The sequence below is a fragment of the Balaenoptera borealis genome, assembly GCF_965194805.1.
Source record: "Balaenoptera borealis genome assembly, chromosome: 3".
Lineage (NCBI taxonomy): Eukaryota > Metazoa > Chordata > Mammalia > Artiodactyla > Balaenopteridae > Balaenoptera > Balaenoptera borealis.
In genome coordinates, this window is record NC_138866.1 from 2235290 (window position 1) to 2258067 (window position 22778).

Consider the following 22778-nt stretch of genomic DNA (forward strand, 5'->3'; position numbering starts at 1 on the left):
AGGCACCAAATACACATGGAGAACAAATAGTCCCTTAAGGGCCAAAAGAAAAGAAAACTGAAGATAAGTAGTTAAGGGATTAAAGATGTGTCAATCTCAACACAGACTCTGCTCTGCCCAAGGAAGGTCAAAATCTCTCCTCGTGCCTCTCAAAGTGCAGAGGTATGTAAGGGGGCCTTGGGAACACTGGCACATTTTCTTGTCCCAGAGGGTCAGTTTTGATACACAGGAGGATTTTTTAGTGGTCTGTAACATTAGAACACATATTATATAGGAAAATGCGAAATTCACATGAATTTCAGATGAAACAGACCATGAAAACTCCACGTGGAGAACAGGCTGCTCTAGAATGCTGCACCTCGGCCCTCTTGTGACGCGTGGTACGTGTCGCAGGTCCACTCTTCTGTCACTGAGGGGCCTCATGGTGCAGATTCTGGGACACGCTGTTACTCATCATCCACCACCGTGCACCGAAAACAGCCCAAGTGTTTTCCTAGCCTGGGTCAGTCATGGATCAAAGGAATCCCGATGAACACGCCAGAGAACCCAAGGTTCTAAATCTCCAGAGAGAAAAATCAGTAAAATGGGGAGGGGGAGCTGTTTATAAAGGCACATAAGTTAACATACTGTTTCTCTGAATGTTTAGCCAATTGTTTTAGCCAATTTCATAGGGTCACCTCCTCCAAGTCAAGAATTATATTTGGGGCTTCCCTGGTGGCGCAGTGGTGAAGAATCCGCCTGCCAGTGCAGGAGACACGGGTTCGAGCCCTGGTCCATGAAGATCCCACATGTTGCGCAGCAACTAGCCTGCACTCTAGAGCCCGTGAGCCACAACTACTGAGACCGCGTGCTACAACTACTGAAGCCCATGCACCTAGAGGCCATACTCCGCAACAAGAGAAGCAACAGCAATGAGAAGCCCGCGCACCGCAACGAAGAGTAGCCCACGCTCGCAGCAACTAGAGAAGCCCGCGTGCAGCAACAAAGACCCAACGCAGCCAAAAATAAATTAATTAATTTAATTAATTTTTTTTAAAAAAGGATTATATTTGTGCATGTTTCTGTGGTACATGCAGTGGTCATCAGATACTTCCCAAATGACAGGACAGGCTGAGAGAGATGGAGGCCAGCCAGCTCCAGGGTTCAGGCCCTTCACCACCACAGGGCCCGGCCCCAGGGGTCTCCCCAGGCACACAACACCTGCGGGAGACTCCATTAGTCAGAAGCGCACGGGTTTCTCGTGCCCAACAAGAATCCCCCTCCTCTAGAAAGGCTGCCTTCTGACACACCTTCTCCTCTTGGCTTGAAATGTTATTAAATAGGTGCTTTAAAAAAAAACTTCCATGTTTTCTATCTCCAGGACTAATTCCTAAGCTTTCTGCCAGCAGGGACCACGTTATATGCAGGTTTTTACTCTGCTGTGATATCTAGCCCAGATACATGCACAGAGTAAGCGATGGATACCCAGCCGCAGATTCAATTCACTTCTGATTTGTAGAAGATATTGAATTATCTGAAGAATAAAGTCTGGCATACCAAATGTAAAGGTGCTGGGAAAACAAAGGAACCAAATGGGGGAAAGTATAAACCCATAAACGGCAGAATTACAAGAGCATTAATAGCTGTATCTGTTGGATGCCTGCTAACTGCCAGGAGTTTTATATACATACTCACATATTAATATGATATATACTGACTCCCTATAACCACCTGTAAGCTGAGTCCCTGCAGCTGCACGATCCCTTACCCCAACCAAAGCTAGATGTGTTTCAGAGTTCAGAACTGTTTGGATTTTAGAAAGGAAATATTGCATATATTATATATTACATAACACTCCTAGTGAAGTCTGGGACAGCAGCCATAAGAAAACACATTAACTAATAGTCTGCAGTGAAATACAGGAATATTCATACCAAGTGGAATAAAGATTATGAAAAGCATCAAAACAGTTCAGGCCAGGTTTTGGCACCAAACCTATGACAAAACCATTCCATTTTCAGAGGCTCTGTGGCTTCAGAATTGTGACTGAGAAACTAGGCGCCCGCATTATCGTCCTCGCTGTATGTGCAGGGGCCCGACGCTCAGGAAGGTCAAGTGACTTGCTCAAGTGCACTCTCTGCACCAAAGCCTGTCCATCACCTGAACACCCTGCGGAGAAGCACCCTGGGACTCAGCAGGTGTGAGGAGGGCCTGTGCTCCTGCATTTCTAAGGACAGGAATCATCCTTTGGGGAGAGAGAAGCGTGCTCCTTCTACTAAACCACAGGCTCTCAGCCCTGCTGAGGGCACATCAGCATGACATCCAGGAAATCTGATTTCTGGAGTCTTAACTGACTGAAATAGTCTGAAGTGAGGCCCCCAGCTTTTGTGGCTCTTTCTAATAATTCTAATGTACAGCTGGGATTCAGAGTCGCTGACATGAAACCATTAAGCGAAAAGAAGAGAAAGCGCTAACAGGAGAAGCCTCTGAGAAGGCCGCCTGCAGCTCAGTCAGGAGTTCCACTTCAGAGTGCCCACAGTCCGTCAGAGGGGCCCAAGAGGCTTCCAGTGACAACCAGGAAATGTTACTAAATTCCTCAACCACGCCAGGCTCTGTGGGTCACAAGCATTCTTCCCTCCTTTGAAACCAATGAAATCCGACACATACTACACTAAAGGCTGAGTCCTATGGGGCAACCACACATCAATTCAGAATCAAGAAGTACTGCTGCCCGCCTGCCGGCAGGAACAGTTGGCAGAAGAGGATGAGAAAAGAAGCTGTCACACTTAGGCTGCCGCTACACTATGGGTATGAACTCGTGAACCGAGCGCACACACCAGTCAAACAGTGGACTTTAAATTACGTTCACGAACCCTCAGACTGAAAGGGACATCAGTGGTCCTGCAGCCTGCTTCTCCCACGGACAGGTGTCTGCCAGCTTCTTCTGAACGCACCCGTCACGAGGAGGACCCTGAACAGCGTTCCACGACGCTAGTCTGCCCCCTAAAGCCGCCTCAGACCGAACTCCACTTCCCAAATGCCAAGTTAGCCGTCGTCTTCCACACCCAGGCTTGGGGCACTTCCGGTGTAGCATGTACATATGCCAGCCCGCGCACCACCCTCACGTCAGGTCTCTTGAGAGGCTCATTTGGTAAAAGTCCTCGTGAAACTAAACAAGACTCCTATTCTGGTCCAAGTATTAGCTTACTAACTTACTGACTCATCCTGTAATTTGCCCCCTTTTATTTTTGTTCTACTGCTTTTCAGGCCATACAGAGAGCATCAGGGATGCCTCCTCAGTTTCAAAGAGGGGCGGCCATCACCCACGTTTCAACAGGTCAGGCGGCAGCTGCCCAGTGCCTTGGGGGCACAGCCCCCCTCCAGCAGAGGTGGGACCTCCACGCTAGTGAGTCCAGAAGGCAGAGCATCAAACCAAAGAGGATTATTCTCAAGTCTTAAGATCGAATGGAATTTGCCTTGCTACACTTGGACATGCTTGGGGCCTGTCACACTTCCTTCTTTCCTATTCCTCTCTTTTCAAAGGGGAATATCTATCCTATGCCTGTCCCAACATTATACGTTGGAAGCACATAACCTACCTGGTTTCACAGGTTCACAGGTGGAGAGGAATTCTGCCTCAAGATGGATCACACTGCCAGTCTCACTCACATGTTATTTAGATGATATGTAGATAAGACCTTGGACTTTACTTCAGAGGTGATACTGTAGTTAAGATTTTTGTGGCTGTTGGAATGGAATGAATGTATTTTGCATGTGAGAAGGACATGAACTATGGGGTCATGTCCCTATAACTGAATTGTGCCCCCTCAAAATTCATATGTTGCAACTCTTAACTCCTAATGTGATAGTATTTGGAGATGGGCCTTTGGGAAATAATTAGGGGCCTAATAAGAGAAGAAACCAGAGGGACTTCCCTGGTGGCACAGTGGTTAAGAATCCACCTGCCAATGCAGGGGACACGGGTTCAAGTCCTGGTCTGGGAAGATCCCACATGCCATGGAGCAACTAAGCCTGTGCACCACAACTACTGAGCCTGCGCTCTAGAGCCTGCGAGCCACAACTACTGAAGCCCACACACCTAGAGCCCGTGCTCTGCAATAAGAGAAGCCACCACAATGAGAAGCCCGCACACCACAATGAAGAGTAGCCCCTGCTCGCTGCAACTAGAGAAAGCACACGTGCAGCAACGAACACCCAACTCAGCCAAAAATAAATAAATAAATAAAGTTTATTAAAAAAAAAGGGGGGGGGCAGAAACCAGAGAGCTTGCTTCCTGTCTCTCTCTCCCTCTACCATGTGAGGACACAGTGAAAAGGTGACAACCTACAAGCCAGGAACAAAATCTTCAACTGGAAACTGAACTGCTTGGCACCTTAACCTTGGACCTTCAGCCTCCAGAACTGTGAGAAATAAGTTCCTGCTGCTTAAGCCACACAATCTATGATATTTTGTTAGGACAGCCTGAGCTGATACATGCCTCTTTCATAAAGCGTAACGTTCCAGGTTGAAATAAGCAGTCTGAGTGTCTAGAGAACACAGAGTGTATCTCAGTATTTATACACACACACGTACACATATACACACTTACACACACACACACCCCTAGCATGTAACAGCATGACTGGCATCCATGAAGTGCTTTATAAAGGTTTGCTGACTCCAGAGAGTAGGCAGAGAGGGAACCTACCTCAAAACAATAAAGGCCATATATGACAAACCCACAGCTACCACTATACACAATGGTGAAAAGCTGAAAGCATTTCTTCTAAGATCAGGAACAAGACAAGGATGCCCACTCTCACCAGTTTTATTTAACATAGTTTTGGAAGTCCTAGCCACAGCAATCAGAGATGAAAAAGAAATAAAAGGAATCCAAATTGGAAAAGAAGAAGTAAAACTGTCACTGTTTGCAAATGACATGATACTATACATAGAAAATCGTAAAGACACCACCAAAAAAACACTAGAGCTCATGAATGAATTTAGTAAAGTTGCAGGACACAAAATGAACATACAGAATCTGTTGCATTTCTATACATTAACAATGAAAGATCAGAAAGAGAAAGGAAACAACCCCATTTACCATCGCATCAAAAAGAATAGAATACCTAGAAATAAACCTACCTAAGGAGGCGAAAGACCTTTACTCTGAAAACTATAAGATATTGATGAAGAAACTTGAAGATGACACAACAGATGGAAAGATATATTGTGTTCTTGGATTGGAAGAATCAATATTGATAAAATGACTGTACCACCCAAGGCAATCTATGGATTCAATGCAATCTCTATCAAATTACCAATGGCGTTTTTCACAGAACTAGAACAAAAGATTTTCTTTTAATTTGTATGGAAACACGAAAGACCCCGAATAGCCAAAGCAATCATGAGAAAGAGAAATGGAACTGGAGGAACCAGGCTCCCTGACTTCAGACTATACTACAAAGCTACAGTAATCAAAACAGTATCCTACTGGCACAAAAAGAGATCTATAGATCAACTGAACAGGATATAAAGCCCAGAAATAAACCTATGCACCTATGGTCAATTAATCTACAGCAAAGGAGGCAAGGATATACAATGGAAAAAAGAGAGTCTCTTCAATAAGGGGTGCTGGGAAGACTGGACAGCTACGTGTAAAAGAATGAAATTAGAACACTTCCTAACACCACACACAAAAATAAACTCAAAATGGATTAAAGACCTAAATGTAAGACCAGATACTATAAAACTCCTATAGGAAAACATACGTAGAACACTCTGACATAAATCACAGCAATATCTTTTTAGATCTGTCTCCTAGAGTAATGGAAATAAAAACAAAAAGTGGTACCTAATTAAACTTAAAAGCTTTTTCACAGCAAAGGAAACCATAAACAAAATGAAAAGACAACCTACAGAATGGGAGAAAATATTTGCAAACAATGTGACCGACAATAGATTAATTTCCAAAATATACAAACAGCTCATACAGCTCAGTATCAAAAAAACAAACAACTCAGTCAAAAAATGGGCAGATGACCTAGACATTTCTCCAAAGAAGACATACAGATGGCCAACAGGCATGAGAAAAAATGCTCAGCATTGCTAATTGAGAAATGAAAATCAAAACTACAATGAGGTACCACCTCACACGAGTCAGAATGGCCATCATCAAAAAGTCTACAAATAATAAATGCTGGAGAGGGTGTGGAGTAAAAGGAACCCTTCTGCACTGTTGGTGGGAATGTAAATTGGTGCAGCCACTATGGAGAACAGTATGGAGGGTTCTTAAAAAATTAAAAATAGAGTTGCCATATGATCCTGCAATCCCATTCCTGGGCATATATCCAGAGAAAACCATAATTCGAAAAGATACATGCGGGACTTCCCTGGTGGTCCAGTGGTTAAGAATCTGCCTTCCAATGCAGAGTAGGTGGGTTCAATCCCTGCTCGGAGAGCTAAGATCCCACATGCTGTGGGGCAACTAAGCCTGCGCACCACAACTACTGAGCCTGCGTGCCACAACTAGAAAGGCTGCATGCTGCAACTACAGAGCCCATGCACTGCGGAGCCTGCGTGCCACAACTAGAAAGAAGCCTGTGTGCTGCAACAAAGAGCCTGCCCACTGCAACGAGAGATCCTGCATGCCACAGCTAAGACCCAACACAGCCTAAATAAATAAATAAATAAATGAAAAGATACATGCACCGCAATATTTGTAGCAGCACTATTTACAACAGCCAAGACATGGAAGCAACCTAAATGTCCATCAACAGATGAATGGATAAAGAAGATGTGCCATATATATATATATATATACACACACACACACACACACACACACACACACACACACATACATACACACAATGGAATACTACTCAGCCATAAAAAAGAATGAAATAGTGCCATTTGCAGCAACATGGATGGACCTAGAGATTATCATACTAAGTGAAGTAAGCAAGACAGAGAAAGATAAATATATGATATCGTTTATCTGTGGAATCTAAAAAAAAAAAAAGATACAAATGAACTTATTTACAAAACAGAAACAGACCCACAGACATAGAAAACAAACTTATGGTTACCAAAGGGAAAAGGAGGAGGGAGGGATAAATTAGGAGGTTGGGATTGACACATACACACTACTATATATAAAATAGATAGGACTTCCCTGGGGGCACAATGGTTAAGAATCCGCCTGCCAATGCAGGAGACATGGCGTCCATCCCTGGCCTGGGAAGATCCCACATGCCACGGAGCAACTTAGCCTGTGTGCCACAACTACTGAGCCTGCACTCTAGAGCCCGTGAGCCACAACTACTGAGCCCGTGTGCCACAACTACTGAAGCCCGAGCACCTAGAGCCCATGCTCCGCAACAAGGGTAGCCCCTGCTCGCCGCAACTAGAGAAAGCCCACGCATAGCAACAAAGACCCAATGCAGCCAAAAATTAATTAATTAACTAATTAATTTAAAAAATAAATTAAAAAACCAACAAGAACCTACTGTATAGCACAGGGGACTATACTCAATATTTTGTAATAACCTATAAGGGAAAAATATACATATGTATATATAAATAACTGAATCACTGTGCTATACACCTGAAACTAACATGACGTAAATCAACTATACTTCAATACATTTTTTAAAAAAAAGTTTGCTGAACTAAACAAAATTTGGTCAGTGTTCATTTAAATGTTGTTTTTCCTTATACACTTCACACGCGTGCACACACACACACACACACAACTGAGCACTAAACTCAGCCAGGCACCCAGTAGATAAACGTGCTGGAAGGGTGAATGTTTGCTGGACATATCCTCTACTTTCTCTTCCCTGGGCTAAAAAATGCATGTTCCTTTAGCCTTAAATACCATATTTCATTTTTCTGGTGAATTCATTTTTTAATGCTTACTATTTTATTTTCACAACAACCACGACACTACTATTCCCATCTACCATGAAAGGAGACAGAGGTTTCAAAGGTTAAATAAGTTGCCGGAGGCCGCAAAGACTGGTGGGTCTAGCTCGCTGGTCCCTATGCCTACTTGAATCTTGTCCCGCCACGTCAGGGCTTCTACTGGCGGGAGGCCGCTATCCCCCCACCCCCACCAATCCAGCCCCTGACTCGCCAACAGTGGTCTCCATGTAATTTAGAAACTTTTACGTCTGCAGTGTTATACTTAGAAGAATACAATGTCAAAGCTTTAAGAGCCCTTATCTTTCATTGTGAGTGCCACTGCCCTCCTGACCCCCATCCTCCCTGCCTTGGTTACCAGCCTTCCCCGTCCTCAAGTCTCATTACCCTTCTTTAGCCCCTGTGCTAGTCACCCCTGGGCCACAGTCACCACATTCTGGTAGAGAAAATCCTGAAGGTGATAGTGAATGAAAAAGGTAAGTAGTATCAAAAGAAGCATCCCCCAAAACCTGCAGAGAGTAATTACTTTCTCCCTGATGAAATGGCAAAGGCCAGCAAATTTTTGGAATTCATAGAAAGGACAGAATAAGAAATGGGCACCCCATACCAAAAAAAAAAAAATTATGTGTGGGTGTGTGTGTGTGTGTGTATACACATAAAGTTTCACGTAAAACTTTACTATGAGACCTCAGACCATCTAGACCAGAGGTTCTTACAACAGGCACGAAGGGAGAGGGTCCAGGAGCTCCCAGGACTCCCTGAAATTCCATGCATCAGTCAGTCACTCCAGCATATCAACCATGTAAAGTGGCTGACTCTCTTCATTCACACCTACTTCGGACAGAAGGTTAGATGCCCAGGGGTGATGGGTATCTGGGAACAAAGGCAAGTCACGCTTGAGAAACACAGAGATGGGCAGCACCGTGTGAGTGGGGCTCTCTGCGCAGGGCGCAAGCAAAGGGCGCACGTGGGACATAGCTCCGCCCCCTCCACCATATTAATCCCGATACCTGGTGGCTCCACTGGAACAAAGATGCAGATTCCTTGTTCATTATTTAATTCCACACCCTCAGTCCCCTCTGACCTCATCACATTTGCTCCCACTCAAATAGTGTTGCAACAATCCGCTGAGATAGGCAGAGAAGGCAGATTTACAGAAAATGAGATTTCCAGTTGAACCAGTGCATACACACGTCTGCACATGCTGTCAAATTATCCCACCCTTTTATACACAAACAGCTCCAACTTTATTGTATTACATCTGTAGGGGATTTACTAGAATGATCTAGGGTGAAAAAAGGAAATTTAGGATATATAAGCTTACTAATATATTCTCAATGAAACTTTAAGAACAGAGAGAATTACAATACTCTTCAAAATGAAAGTGAAGTTTTCAAATAATTTTTTAAATGAACTAATAGGAAGGGAAAATTTATGGACTCAAAGTTACACTTGAAAAACTCCTGGCAAATAGATGATCAAGGATGCCTGCCTGATTAAATAAAGCACACATTTTATACAGGCAATTACCATTTTATGAATGGGTATATTCCAAAAGTTTATTCATGAATTCTTGGTTCAGAATACAGAATGCACTTTCTCACAGAAAATGGGTAACACACAACAGTTGGGGATTCCATTTTAGCCCACAACAGCTTCTCTTAAAAAGTATATACAATATGTATATTGCTGACAGCACTGCGGAATCTAACCACCATACATGTAGTGGATTAAAGACAGTCACAGATTCCTTGACACTCCTCTTAACAAGAGGTAGGCTCTATGTCCCCTCTGCTTAATCTGGGAGTAATCTGTGAGTTCTTCGATTAACAGAACACAGCAAGAGTAATGCTACACTGGGACTTCCCTTGGTGGTGTAGTGGATAAGACTCTGTGCTCCCAATGCAGGGGGCCCGGGTTTGATCCCTGGTCGGGAACTAGATCCCACATGCATGCCACAACTAAGGAGCCTGCCTGCTGCAACTAAGACCCAGCACAACCAAATAAATAAATATTAAAGAAAAAAAAAGAGTAATGCTACACCGATTTGTCAGTCCCACTTCCTCTCCTAGAGCAATCACTCTAGGAGTCTTCAGCTGACATGTAGGAAGTCCAACCACCCGAGCAGAGAGGCCACATGATGACGCCCTGACACTACGTGGAAAGTGAGGAACCACTAAGCCTGGCCTTCCAATCATCCAAGCATGTGAGTATAGCCATTTTGGATCCTCCAGACCAGACCAGAGGCCAGATAAATACCAGTGAGTGCCCTCAGTTAATACCACATACAGCAGAAGAATCACCCAGCTGAGCCCTGCCTGACCAACCCACAGAACCATACTATCTAATAACAAATTACTGTTTTAGGTCACAGATGCTTAGGATGGTTTGTTACTCAGCACTCATTATCTGGAACAATCTGTGGCTTTTTCGGGAAATGACAGAAGCTCCAGCACTGGCATCAGGAATAGAACCCCTTCCTCCATTCTCCACTGGTGGACACAGAGTTATGGTGGTAATGTCAGCCAGGATTTTCCTAGCTATTAGCCATTGGGGCAGCCTCATGTAAGAAAGCAAGGAGGTATGTGGTATGATCATCACTGAAGAGTTGTCCTGTCTGCTTCAAAAACCTCCTAGAATTTTCTATACACTGCTGAGGATAGGTTTCAAAATTCTGAAGAAACACAATGTATAGTCAAAATGCAGTTGGTACCTTGATACCAAAGCCAAACAAAGATACAAGAAAGGAAAACTAAAGACCAATATCCCATATGAACATAGATGCAAAAATTCTCAACAAAATAGCAAACCAAATCCAACAACACATTAAAAGGACTCTGCGCCACGACTAAGTGAGATATAACCCAGGAAAGCAAGGGAGGTTCAACATACAAAAATAAATTAATGAAACACACCACATTAATAGAAGGGGGAAAAAAAACACATGATCATATCAATAGACACACAGAAAGCATCTGACAAAATTCAACAACCTTTCATCACAAAACAATCAGTAAACCAGGAATTTAAGGGAACTTCCTTAACATGACAAAGGTCATTTATTTTTTTAAAGCCATACATAACTTCATAACCACACTGAAAAGTTTTCCCCTAAGATTAGGAACAAGACAAAGATGTCTGCTTTCACCACTGCTATTCAACACTGCAGTAGAAGTCCTAGCCAGAGCAATTAGGCAAGAAAAAGAAATAAAAGGCACCAACATTGGAAAGAAAGAAACATACTATCTTTATTTGCCGATGACATGATTCTATATATAGAAAATCCCAGGGAAAACTAATAGAGGTAATAACTAAATTCAGCAAGATTGCAGGGTATATGATCAACACACAAAAATCAGTTGTGTTTTTAAACACCAGCAATGAACAATTCAAAAAGAAAATTAAGGAAACAATTCCGTTTATAATAGCATCCAAAAGAATAAAATACCGAGGTATAATTTTAACCAAGGAGATAAAAAATTTATATACTGAACCTAAAAAATCTTGCTGAAAGAAATTAAAGGTGTTGGACTTCCCTGGCGGCACAGTGGTTTAGAATCCGTCTGCCAATGCAGGGGACATGGGTTCGAGCCCTGGTCTGGGAAGATCCCACATGCCACAGAGCAACTAAACCCATGTGCCACAACTACTGAGTCTGCGCTCTAGAGCCCGCGAGCCACAACTACTGAGCCTGTGAACCACAACTACTGAAGCCCACGTGCCTAGAGCCCGTGCTCCACAACAAGAGAAGCCACCGCAATGAGAAGCCCGTGCACCACAACGAAGAGTAGCCCCCACTTGCCACAACTAGAGAAAGCCCACGCGCAGCAATGAAGACCCAACGCAGCCAAAAATTAATTAATTTATTTATTTTTAAAAAAAGAAATTAAAGGTGTAAATAAATAGAAACACATCCCATAGTCATGAATTGGAAGACTTAATACTACGTGGCAATTCCCCAAAGCAGAGTCAATGCAATCCCTGTCAAAATTCCAATGACCTTTTTACAGAAAGAGAAAAACTGATCCTCAAATTAATATGGAGCTACAAGCGGTGCCAAGTAGCCAAAGCAATACTGAAAAAGAAAAATAAAGCTGGAAGACTCACACTTCTCAAACTTACTACATCAAAACTTTCTACAAAGCTACGATAATCAAAACAGTGTGCTACTGGCAGAAGGACAGGCATATAGACCAATGGAATAGAATTGAGAGTCCAGAAATAAATTCAAACACCCACGGCTAATTTATTTCCAACAAAGGTGCCAATACCATCCAACGGGGAAAGAATAGTCTCTTCAACAAATGGTGCTGGGACAAATGAATAACCAAATGCAAAAGAATGAAGTGGGACTCCTACCTCATTCCAAATACAAAAATTAACTCAAAATGGACCAAAGATCTAAATGTAAGAGCTTAAACTATAAAATATAGGGGTAAATCTTCATGACCTTGGGTTTGGCAATGGATTCTCAAGTTTGATACCAAAAGCACAAGGAACAACAACAACAACAAAATTAAAAACTTTTGTGCATCAAAGGACACTATCAAGAATGTGAAAAAACAACCTACAGAATGGGAAAAAATATTTGTCAGTCGTGTATCTATTAAAGGTTTAATACCCAAAATATATAGAGAACTCTTACAACTCAACAACAAAAAGACAAACAACCCAACTAAAACATGGGCAAAGGACTTGAAGGGGCATTGTTCCAAAAAAGATGTACAATGAAACAATGTTCAATATCATTGGTCGGTCGCTAAGGAAATACCAAACGACAATGAGATACCATTTTATATCCACTAAAATAGCTTTAATCAAGACAAAACAAAACAAAATAAATGTTGGCAAAGATGTGCAGAAATTGGAACCCTAGTACATTGCAGGTGGGAACAAGTTAGACACAGAATGACCATATGACCCAGCAATTCCACTCCTAGGTATATCACCCAAGAGAAATGAAAACACTGTGTCTACATACAAACTTGTAAACATTATTCATAATAGCCAAAAGGTAAAAATGATCCAAATGTCCAACAGTGGATGAACGGATAAATAAATTGTGATATATACGAACAATGGAATATTATTCGGCCACAAAAAGGAACAAACTACTGATACACGCTACAACTTGGATGTACCTCAAAAACATTATGCTAAGTGAAAGAAGCTAGACACAAAAGGTCACGGACTGTATGATTCCTTTTATATGATATACTCAGAACAAGCAAATCTATAGCAACAGAATGCAGATTAGAGATTATCAGATTAGAAGAAAGGGGGGATGGGGAATGATTACTTAATTGGGTACATATTTTTTTACAGGGTAATGAAAAAGTTTTGAAACTAGAGCGAGCTGGTGGTTGCACAAAATTATGAATACACTACATACCACTGAACTATACACTTTAAAATAGTTAACTGAACATTATGTGAATTTTGCCTCAATAAAAGAAAATCTGGTTGGACTGTAGTTTATTGATTGATTGAGTCATACGAATGCCTGAGTATCCAACATACTCCAGGCAGTCTCCTGGTAACTGGGTTAAGCTGTTGAAAAAAAATTTTCTGCTATGAATTAAGAAAGCAAGGTTAAGAGACTAGAGAGTGACAGCGTGGGCTATTTTAACTAGGGTGTTCAGGGAAAACCTCCTGGAAGAGGTGACATTTGAACAGAGATTGGAATGAATTTAAGAATATTATTCTGCTAAATAATGGAAAAAATGTACTAAAATGTAATTTTTAATTTATCAAAAATCATCATATGTAAAATTTGCTTTTCTAAAAAAGTGAGGGCCTATCTATAGACATTTATTCCTTTTTTTGCAAATATACGGTGATTTTTAGTTTCCAGATATTTTATTCTTTGTTACAAATAATTTCTTGACAGTCCAATAATGCACTTCTTCTACCCCTACTTGTCATCCAGGGCCAGGCCATACTTCCAAGAGAGCCCATCATTCACTTTGCTAACAAGGCATGTTCTCCCTTTAGGGAATCGCTCAGGAAAGGAAAGAGGGAAAGGAATTACCACTCATGCTATGCTAGGTTCTCACATTCACTCACATTCTCGCTTTCGGTCCTCACAACTACCTTTTCATAGATGAGGAAACTGAGGCTCAGAAAGGATAAAGAACTTACTATCATAGTTAGCTAAAGGGAGGACCAGAATACAAATCAGGTCTGACTTCAGACCCATACTCTTTTCATACATAAATTCGTCTAATCTAAGATGGCCTAAGCACATCTTAAGCCAGACTGTGAAAATACGATGAAGTGACCCTGTCCTTAAGAAGCTCGTCATCTCAACACTAGAGACACACCGAAGATGCACCAGAACATCCCTCAACCTGGAGAAGGCAGGGCAGGCTTCTCCAGAAACTTGAGGCCCTTGCTCTCTCTCCCATGCCACTGCCTTGACCCCAAAAGGTCTAACCGGGTGTAAGAACAAAGAAAATCTATCCTCTATCACTCTAGGAACCTGACCTTGAGGCCTCAGTGTCCAGCTGTGTCCCCTTACTCACAGCCCTCCCTGGAGCAGGTACAGATGGCTATGAAACAAGCCCCCTCACCTCAGTCCAGCCATCACGACCCTTCATGGTTCCGTGTTCAGAACTTTACAGTGGTTCTAGCAGAAGAGCCACGTAAAATCTTCTCCAAAATAGCCAATGACATCATTTCCCTGCTAATTGTGGAGAAGGCTTCATTGCCTTTAACTCATATTCCCATAAGCAATCCACAGTTATAATTAAATTCCAGATGAATGGGTGGAAAGCTGCCTATGCTGGTTGTAACCAGCTCTCTACAGAGTGACCAGGCCTCCGGGACTTGTTCACCACTAACGAGCTAATATTTGTAAAACCCTGTAAAAATATAATGACTAAATTCTATCATTATTACTAGACTACCGGTTTAAATGTAAATTAAGAGAGAGAAAGGGGAAAGAAAACACATTAGTAAATCAAGTTTGGGACCTTTCCTCGGCGAGAACCACAGGATGAAGAACGCCTTAACTGAACTTATTAAAGGATGTGGAATGTAATGTTGCTGCTCTAAGAAAATAACTCAAAACAGAGAAGGAATGGAGTCCCACCTGGAAAAGTAAGTCGATACAGGCAAAACAGATGTTGGAGGAAAGGAAAGGCCGCATGAAAAATATATGCTGGAAAAATACACAGTGTCTTTTAAAAAGCACTACATAGCAGCAAAACTAAAACATCTAGAATCTGAAAGCAAAACTAAAAAGTCTAGAATAAGAACAAAATCTAAAACCGGATTGTAATTCAGCTTAAACTGACCACAGAGCACAGTGATGAAAACACGAACTCTGTAAAAGAGTCCAACAGGCTCGATGCTCTTCCTTTTCCTCATCTGTAAAATGGGGATGATTCTCCCCTCAAAAGTTAGGCTGGCACAAAGGCGGCACCCAAAGGCAGCCAGGCTGTTCCCTTCTCCTGAGCCCTGTCCCCTGAACGGCAGCCACAGGCAGCCTCTGCAGGCCCACGGGCAGCCTCTGCAGGCCCACAGGCCCTCTGACGTGCTCCTTCCTTCTGCTCACATGCACCCTCCCTTGGAAAACACCTCCGCGCTCCCACAGCGCCTCTGTCCTACCATCATGGCACCCACCACACTGTGCTGTAACCAAATGGTTCTTCTGGCTTACTCATCTCACAGAAGCTCCTTGAGGATAGTGATCATACAGCATCTTACTTTACTTTTTAGCTTTGGCAACTGGCATAGCTCCTGGGTAAGTTCTCAAAAAAAATGCGTGTTGATTAAATAATTTTCAATTATCCCAAGTTGGAATTAGAGGCCAAGCAGCTTCCCTGGGGCCAATCTTGGAAATATGAAGGCTGCAAGGGGAAAAAAAAAAACCCCAAAAAAACACTACTCTGGGCGAATAGTCCCTGCTTTGCCAGATAATGATCTGACTTGGGAGAGTTACTTACACAAACACTCTGAGCCTCAGCTGCCTCCCATATAAAATGAGGGAACTCAACTAGAAAATCTCTACAGTCCCCACCGAGATCTGACACGTTATGTTTATATTCTAAGATCTTAACGCTCTTACTCCATTACATCTCAGCCCTCTATTACTATGAAAATTGACATCAGTAGAAGGCTTTCTTGTCCATTTCATTCATAAGAAGCAAGTCTGTGCATGGTGCTATTCATCCCATTTTACAGATGGATAAACCAACTCAGAGAGGCCCAGCAGCCTGCCCAGGGTTGTTCTGCTGGTGTGTACAGAGCGCAGGACTGGGATTCAGATCTTTAAAGCTGGTGCCTTCCACCATGCCCACACTTCTCAAGTGAGGGGGCGGACAGCCCCAAGGACACATGGTAGGAATGCCAGGGGACCCCTCACAGATCCTAGGGAAGCCAAGGACGAACACAATGCATCTTTTGGAGAATCGAATGCACTCAAAAACTGGGGGGGACATATTACTGAGTACAATGTAAAAGCCTATTCAATTTTAAGATAAAACTTTAATGGGCTTAGACTCCTATCAAGGGTTTGACACATACTGTACTAAAACCATGCCATGCCCTTTCTCACACAGAAAAGCCTCCTGAAACCAAAACACTTAATTTACCCTATAATAACATTTCAAACATCAGGCTATGCACCCAGGAAAGTTAAAATGTCAAATGAAGCCTCCCATCTTACAAGCCTCCTAACGCAACAAACCACGGAGCTAAGCACCATCAGAACAGGGCATGGGGGGTGGGGGGAGCGGAGGCACAGTCAAGGGAGGGCAGCTCCAGGGCACACCCACCTGCAGACACATATGCCAAACCACATGGAGTCACTGTGCGGGCATCTGTCACACCCCTCTTCCTTCCCACACTTGCAGATTCTGAACACAAACACGGATGGAGGGTCAGTCCACCATGTGCCAGGCCCTAGCGGGGGAGTGGGGGCCTGACCAGCACCTCATCACCTCAAGTGTATGCAGGCCTCCTATTGGACATTAACCTTCCAGGGTACGAAGTTAGTCTCTGAAAACCTTCACTATAATTATGACTCCCGGAAACTAATGTTTTAGTATTTTGATGCTACTGTTGTCCTAAAGGTGACATTATCCCAATCAGTTAGTCATTTTAGCTTTTCTCTCCACTTAAAGAAATGAAGTTTCCAACAAATATGCTTTTGGGTTTTGCCATAGAATCAGTGTTTTAATTGGAAAGGAAATCAGGATATCAGAACAGCAGGCATGATATCTTTCTTGGTAGAATGGCCTCATAAAAGTTACCAAATAACCTCCATTAAAAAAACACGGAGTTGGGAATTCCCTGGCGGTCCAGTGGTTAGGGCTCTGCGCTTTCACTGTCTAGGGCCCAGGGTTCAATCCCTGGTCAGGGAACTAAGATCCCACAAGCCTCGCTCGTCGAGGCCAAAAAAAAACATGGTCAAAAACCAGCATGGAGCAAACGCTAGGAAAAAGTAAACCATGAAATGAAATTACAGGGCACTTTTTTAGTTCTTGCGAATGAAAGAGATTTAGGTCATTTCAGCATGACACAGCAGCAGATTTGGGGGGAAGGGGCTTTCTAACATTTACACCCCTCCCCTCGCCACCACCTTTTGAGACTTTCTACCTACAAGGAGAAACCTCAGGGACAGCAAAGTGCTGCCGCCCAGGTTGGGGCCCACTGCTCTGTTCCCCACCGCAGACCAGGCCCATCGTGGGGCAGACCGCCCGACCCGCTTGAGCTCCCGGTCACAAAGGGCCTGGCAGGCGCCAGAGGACAGCACGGGAAACATCACAACCGGAAACCCACTGACCAGTCGCAGCACCAGGACTGTATCTACTGGCAAGAAGCAACAGGACTGCACACCGTCAGGTGCCACGCTACCACAACAAAGCCAGGAGGGGAGAAATCCTCTTCTTGCCATTCTCAGGGCCCTGCAAGAGGCCCCGGGTGGGCCCATGGCACCTGCCTTCCCGACACTGGGTCTCAACGCCCACTTCCCAGAAGCCTTCCCTGGCGACCCCCGCCAGCCAGGAGCTGTCCTTCCCTTTTCTGAACCTCCATCATACTTCCAGTCCTCTGCACAACCCACTAATTCACTTCAGCCTACACTGTATGACTTTTCTAGCTTCTTCCTAGTGGGTCTTCACTCTCTAGCTGCGCAGCCAGCTCCCTGAGGGCAGGGTGGTGAAATCTTCATTTTTCCTCACCCTCCCTGGCACAGGCTTCAGTCCTGGTGCTACCTCAGTCAAATACCCACTGGTTTCTGGCATCTCCTTCACCATGCACAGGGGCCAAGATGCCCCGGACTTCTGCAGACCATGCCCTCAAAGGCAGGTGCGGTATCTCCCTCAACTTAGCACGGTAACTAGAACATTATGGGAACTCAAGGCACATTCAACATCAAATTAAATGAGAAAAAGACTCCCAAATCCCAGTTAACGATCTACTTATCTCGAAGAATACAGAATTCAGCAAGAGATTCCCACCTGATTTCCGGAGTTGACAAAAACCAACACAGTCACCTGCATTTATGACATCTCACCACCTGCCAGCCTCACCCCAGTGAGTCTGCACAGGCAGACAAGCAATTCTGGCCCCCAAAAGGTTTTGATGCTTAATGATAAAAATCTCACCTTCTCCTTCCTAGACTGGTCAGTCCCCCACCCCTCACTATGTGTAGAAGAGTGCTGTGCAGACCACAGTTAGTAAAGGCCCTCCAAAATGAGAAAGTCATTTTGTATTTTTTAGTTAATTATGAATAATAGATATTACACAAGCACATAGGATGTTTTCTGTTTAAAATTGCATTGTCTTCTACCTCCATGAGCTCCTTTGGACCCAAAGCCTGCTGCTATGGCACAAGATGCCCCATCCCCATTCACCTCTCTCTACTGCCCTCCTGCCCGCAGGCATCCGGCCCTCTCTCACACTGGCTTCGTTCCTTCTGCCCAGAACTAGTCTAAGCATCATCTCCACATTTAGGCCTCGGCTGCCTCTCCCTGGTCGTCTTCCAAATCCACTGGCCTCACCTCCTTCTTTCTCACTTTGTAGCTCTCTTCCCAGTTTCTCTCTGTATCTGAAGTCAATATTATGACTCTCCTCCCCCAGCAAAAAATAATAATAATTTTTCTTCCTCTATAAACACTTGTAAAGAAGCATGTAGGGAGGGTCCTGATTCCATGGAACTGATGCAGAGGCCTTGGCCATAAGAGGTCTCCTCTGCTAAGTTAATAGTTCTTAAATTGACCATTACAAGGAAACTCAGCTATTGCATAACATTTAATAGGTTAGATCACTTGCTGTTTGGAGAGTCTTGCTCTACAAAGATGAGAAAATAGAGATGGGCAAATTTAACGCAATTTCCTTTGTTTGCTTGCGCTAGCCTAGACTTGCAACACCACAGTGACAGTTTTTCTTGAAGTACAGCTTTAACATCATAAAAAGGACTTTAAGAGACTGATAAATCATTCTCATCCTTCAGCTTATTAGCACATCTATCCTGACACCGCCCACCCCCCCCCCACCCCCCAAGGCCCTTCTTGCTTTGCACAGTGAACAATTAAAGGGATTCTAGCAGGGCTGTTTACAGAATCAAAATCCCAAACACAGGGGAAAACAGCAAGCAGCAGCTCAGATGTTTCAGTTAAACGAAGGACTCTCTTCAAGGCACGAACAAGAGTAGGAATATTTTGATAGTATTAACAGAAACAACTGGCCGCTGCTATTGCCTGTTTCCAGTGGAATGTCTTTACACCCTTCTTTACAAGGAGTGAGGCCATCTTATTAATTCCAAAATTAATGGATAGCATCCAAGGAAAATAATTGGTCTTCTTCCCCTCACAGAAAAATTCACATGAACGTCTTAAAAAAAAAAAAAAAAAAAAAAGCTGGAATTCTCCCTGCCAGCTCTCTGCTTTCCCGGCTTCTGCACTGTGACAGCTGGAACAGATGGCGTCTGGGTGAGACACCTTACATCTTAAACCTCATCCCTGATAAGGTCTGATTTTAACTAGTGATGTGGGAATCCCAGGTCTGTCAGGGTTTCTGTCCTGAGCACCTACTCACCGGATTTCCAATCTCATGTATTTTACAGTTTTCACACTGATAAGGCTTATTTTTGTTTTGGCCAAAGAATTTTTCACCTTGGACTAATTCTCAGTATACATATTGTCACCACACGGTGAAAACACAAGTATTTCCCTTCAATTGAAAAACGAACGTACACTATTTTGCCAGACATCCTACATAGGATGCAGTCTTTTAAACAGGCCATTTTCAAAGATGTGAAAGGAGAAGATTTTAGCACCAACTGATGGTCCACCTGGTCATTTCTTTAGATAAGGATTTTATAGACATATACAAGATTACAGAACACAACATTTCCAAAAGCTTCACCAGCAAACGCTAGGGGAAAAAAAAAAAAATTATGGCTCCTCCTCAGTTGTATGCTGTGAATGTAAATTAAGAAGCGGTGACAACGCTACTCAATACAGCCTTTATGACTCCACAAAAATAAATGAATAAATAACACACACACACACACACACACACACACACACACACTCCCCATCTCATTCTGAAAACTGATTCACGGCTTAATACGAAAAACATGAAATAAAATTGCTTCCTTCAGACAGGAATAAAGACGCAGACGTAGAGAATGGACTTGAGGACACGGGGAGGGGGAAGGGTAAGCTGGGACGTAGTGAGAGAGTGGCATGGACATATATACACTACCAAATGTAAAATAGATAGCTAGTGGGAAGCAGCCGCATAGCACAGGGAGATCAGCTCGGTGCTTTGTGACCACCTAGAGGGGTGGGATAGGGAGGGTGGGAGGGAGACGCAAGAGGGAGGGGTTATGGGGACATATGTACACATATAGCTGATTCACTTTGTTATAAAGCAGAAACACAACACTGTAAAGCAATTATACTCCAATACAGATGTTAAAAAAAATTGCTTCCTTCAAATGGACAATTATATGAAGGCTTCTTAAATTTCAAAGCACGTCCACAACACACCATCCATTTCCATTTTGCTGCTATGTTTTCAAGTGAAAGGTAAAGAATTTTTTTCCACACGGAATTCTTTCTACAGGCCTAAATATTAAATAGATGTCCCCAACGGGGTGACAGTGAAAACGTGGCAAAGTGTGCAGGAGCAATTAACCAAAGGCGGAATGTGTGCATTTCGCCCCAAACTGGATCCCAGTACCCGCCTGCCTCCGAGGCCACTGCAGCTCTCCGATTATGAATCAGTCAGAGGTTCATCTGCAGAGGAATGACTCAGTATAAACTTTTAAATAATGGCTTAAAAAAAAAAAAAAAGAAAGAAACTAAGCCAGCCCAGGGTGAACACGTTCGGCTATGTAGACACCCGAATCGGTCCGCTCCTCACCCCGCAACACACAGCCTCGCAGGAGATGCTGATTTCTCGCCACCCCGAGGGGGGGTCACGTTTCCAAGAGGCCTCGGCGCCCCGTTTCCTGAAAAGCTGCGGGAGCCCCGGCCCGCGGGCCCCGGCCGGGCCGGAGGACAAAGTTTCCCGAAGTTGAGGCGTCCAGGGGGCGGGCGGGCCCGGGCTGGGGCTGGGGCGAGGCGGCGCCGTACCGGGCACTCGCCGCCGGGCGCCGGGCCTGCGCCGCCCCGGCCCCGCGCCGACCGGCCCCGGGCCCGCCCGCCGCCGAGGGCGCGGGATGGAGCCGCCGGGGATGGAGCCGCCCGCCGCCCGCCACCCGCCGGGCCCCTTACCCGCGTCCGCGCCGCTCGGCCGGCTCAGGGGCGCCGGGCGCGTCCTCCGCCGCGGTCCGCAGCGTCCTGCTCCCCGGGCAGCCCCATGTCGGGGGGCGGGGAAGGGCCGGCGGCCGCCGCCGCCGCCGGCTGGAAAGTCCCTGCTGGGCTGCAACCCGGCTCGCGCACGCGGCGGCCGCGCCGCGCCGCGCTCCCTCGCCCTCACGCACCCTCTCACAGGCACTTCCTCTCGCGCGCTGGAAATCCCCGCCGGCCGCTGGAGCGCGCCCCGGCGCGCGCCCGCCCCGCCCCCGTCGCCAGGCCCCGCGCGCGCGCGCGCGCGCGCGCGCGTGGGAGCTGCGGGAGCCCGCGAGCGCGGCCGGCCCCACGCGCCGCGGCCCCGCGCGCCCCCGCCCGGCCCGCGCGCGCCCGCCGCCCGTTGCTAAGCCCTCCCGCCCGGCGCCAGTCGGCCGGCCTTAGCAACGGCGCCACGGCGCGGGCGGGGGCGGCCTCGGGCGCCCGCCGCGCCTCCCCGCCGCCGCGCGCTCTCCCGCCCCCCGGCTCCGCGCGGCCCTCGTCCCGGGCCTCCACCCCTTTCCGGGTCGAAAAGCCACGCGAGCCTCGTGGGGGCCCGAGAGGTGCAGGTCCCCTCGCAGTCGGGAGCGATGGCGTCACCCGGTTCAGCAGGGAGCCACCCTCGCTCACACGCACATGGACACACATTCAACACAGTCTCACACAACTACTCACAGACACAGGCTCAGACACACACAGCCAACATGCGTTCTTACACACTGTCCCTCACACTCAGACACGCATGCTCACAAGACATGAATACTCTCACAGACACACGTTCACACGCACTCGGAGACACACTTGGTCACAGACACGATCACGTGCTCTCACACTTGTACACGCATTCACACACCCATGCTCCCTCACACCCATGCACACGGCACACTCTCACACATACACACTCGCTCCTACACTCGTTCCCTCTCTTCCGCACGAGCAGGTGGTGGAGCTGAAGGAGACTCGGGACGTCTGGGCCCTGATCTCCTTCACTAAGGGGGGAGCTGTCTCAACGTTGGTTTGGTTGGCATTTCCTTGCTCCCTGGGGTCCTCCCACACCCAGGAAGTTGTGTCTTGGTCAAATGCGAA

General features: G+C 45.3%; 1 protein-coding gene across 3 annotated transcripts in view; it reads right to left on the reverse strand.

The window, feature by feature from the left end:
* The window catches only part of TRAF3 (TNF receptor associated factor 3), a 116605-nt gene extending 94669 nt beyond the window's left edge, over positions 1–21936 (reverse strand). For 2 of the 3 annotated variants that reach the window (XM_082387460.1, XM_082387458.1), the window contains exon 1: positions 21639–21930. The gene's annotated coding sequence lies outside the window, so the exon portion shown is untranslated. Of the gene's footprint in view, positions 1–21638 lie in introns of all 3 variants that reach the window. The other variant, XM_082387459.1, reaches the window with a different exon arrangement.
* Positions 21937–22778: the final 842 nt, after the last annotated feature.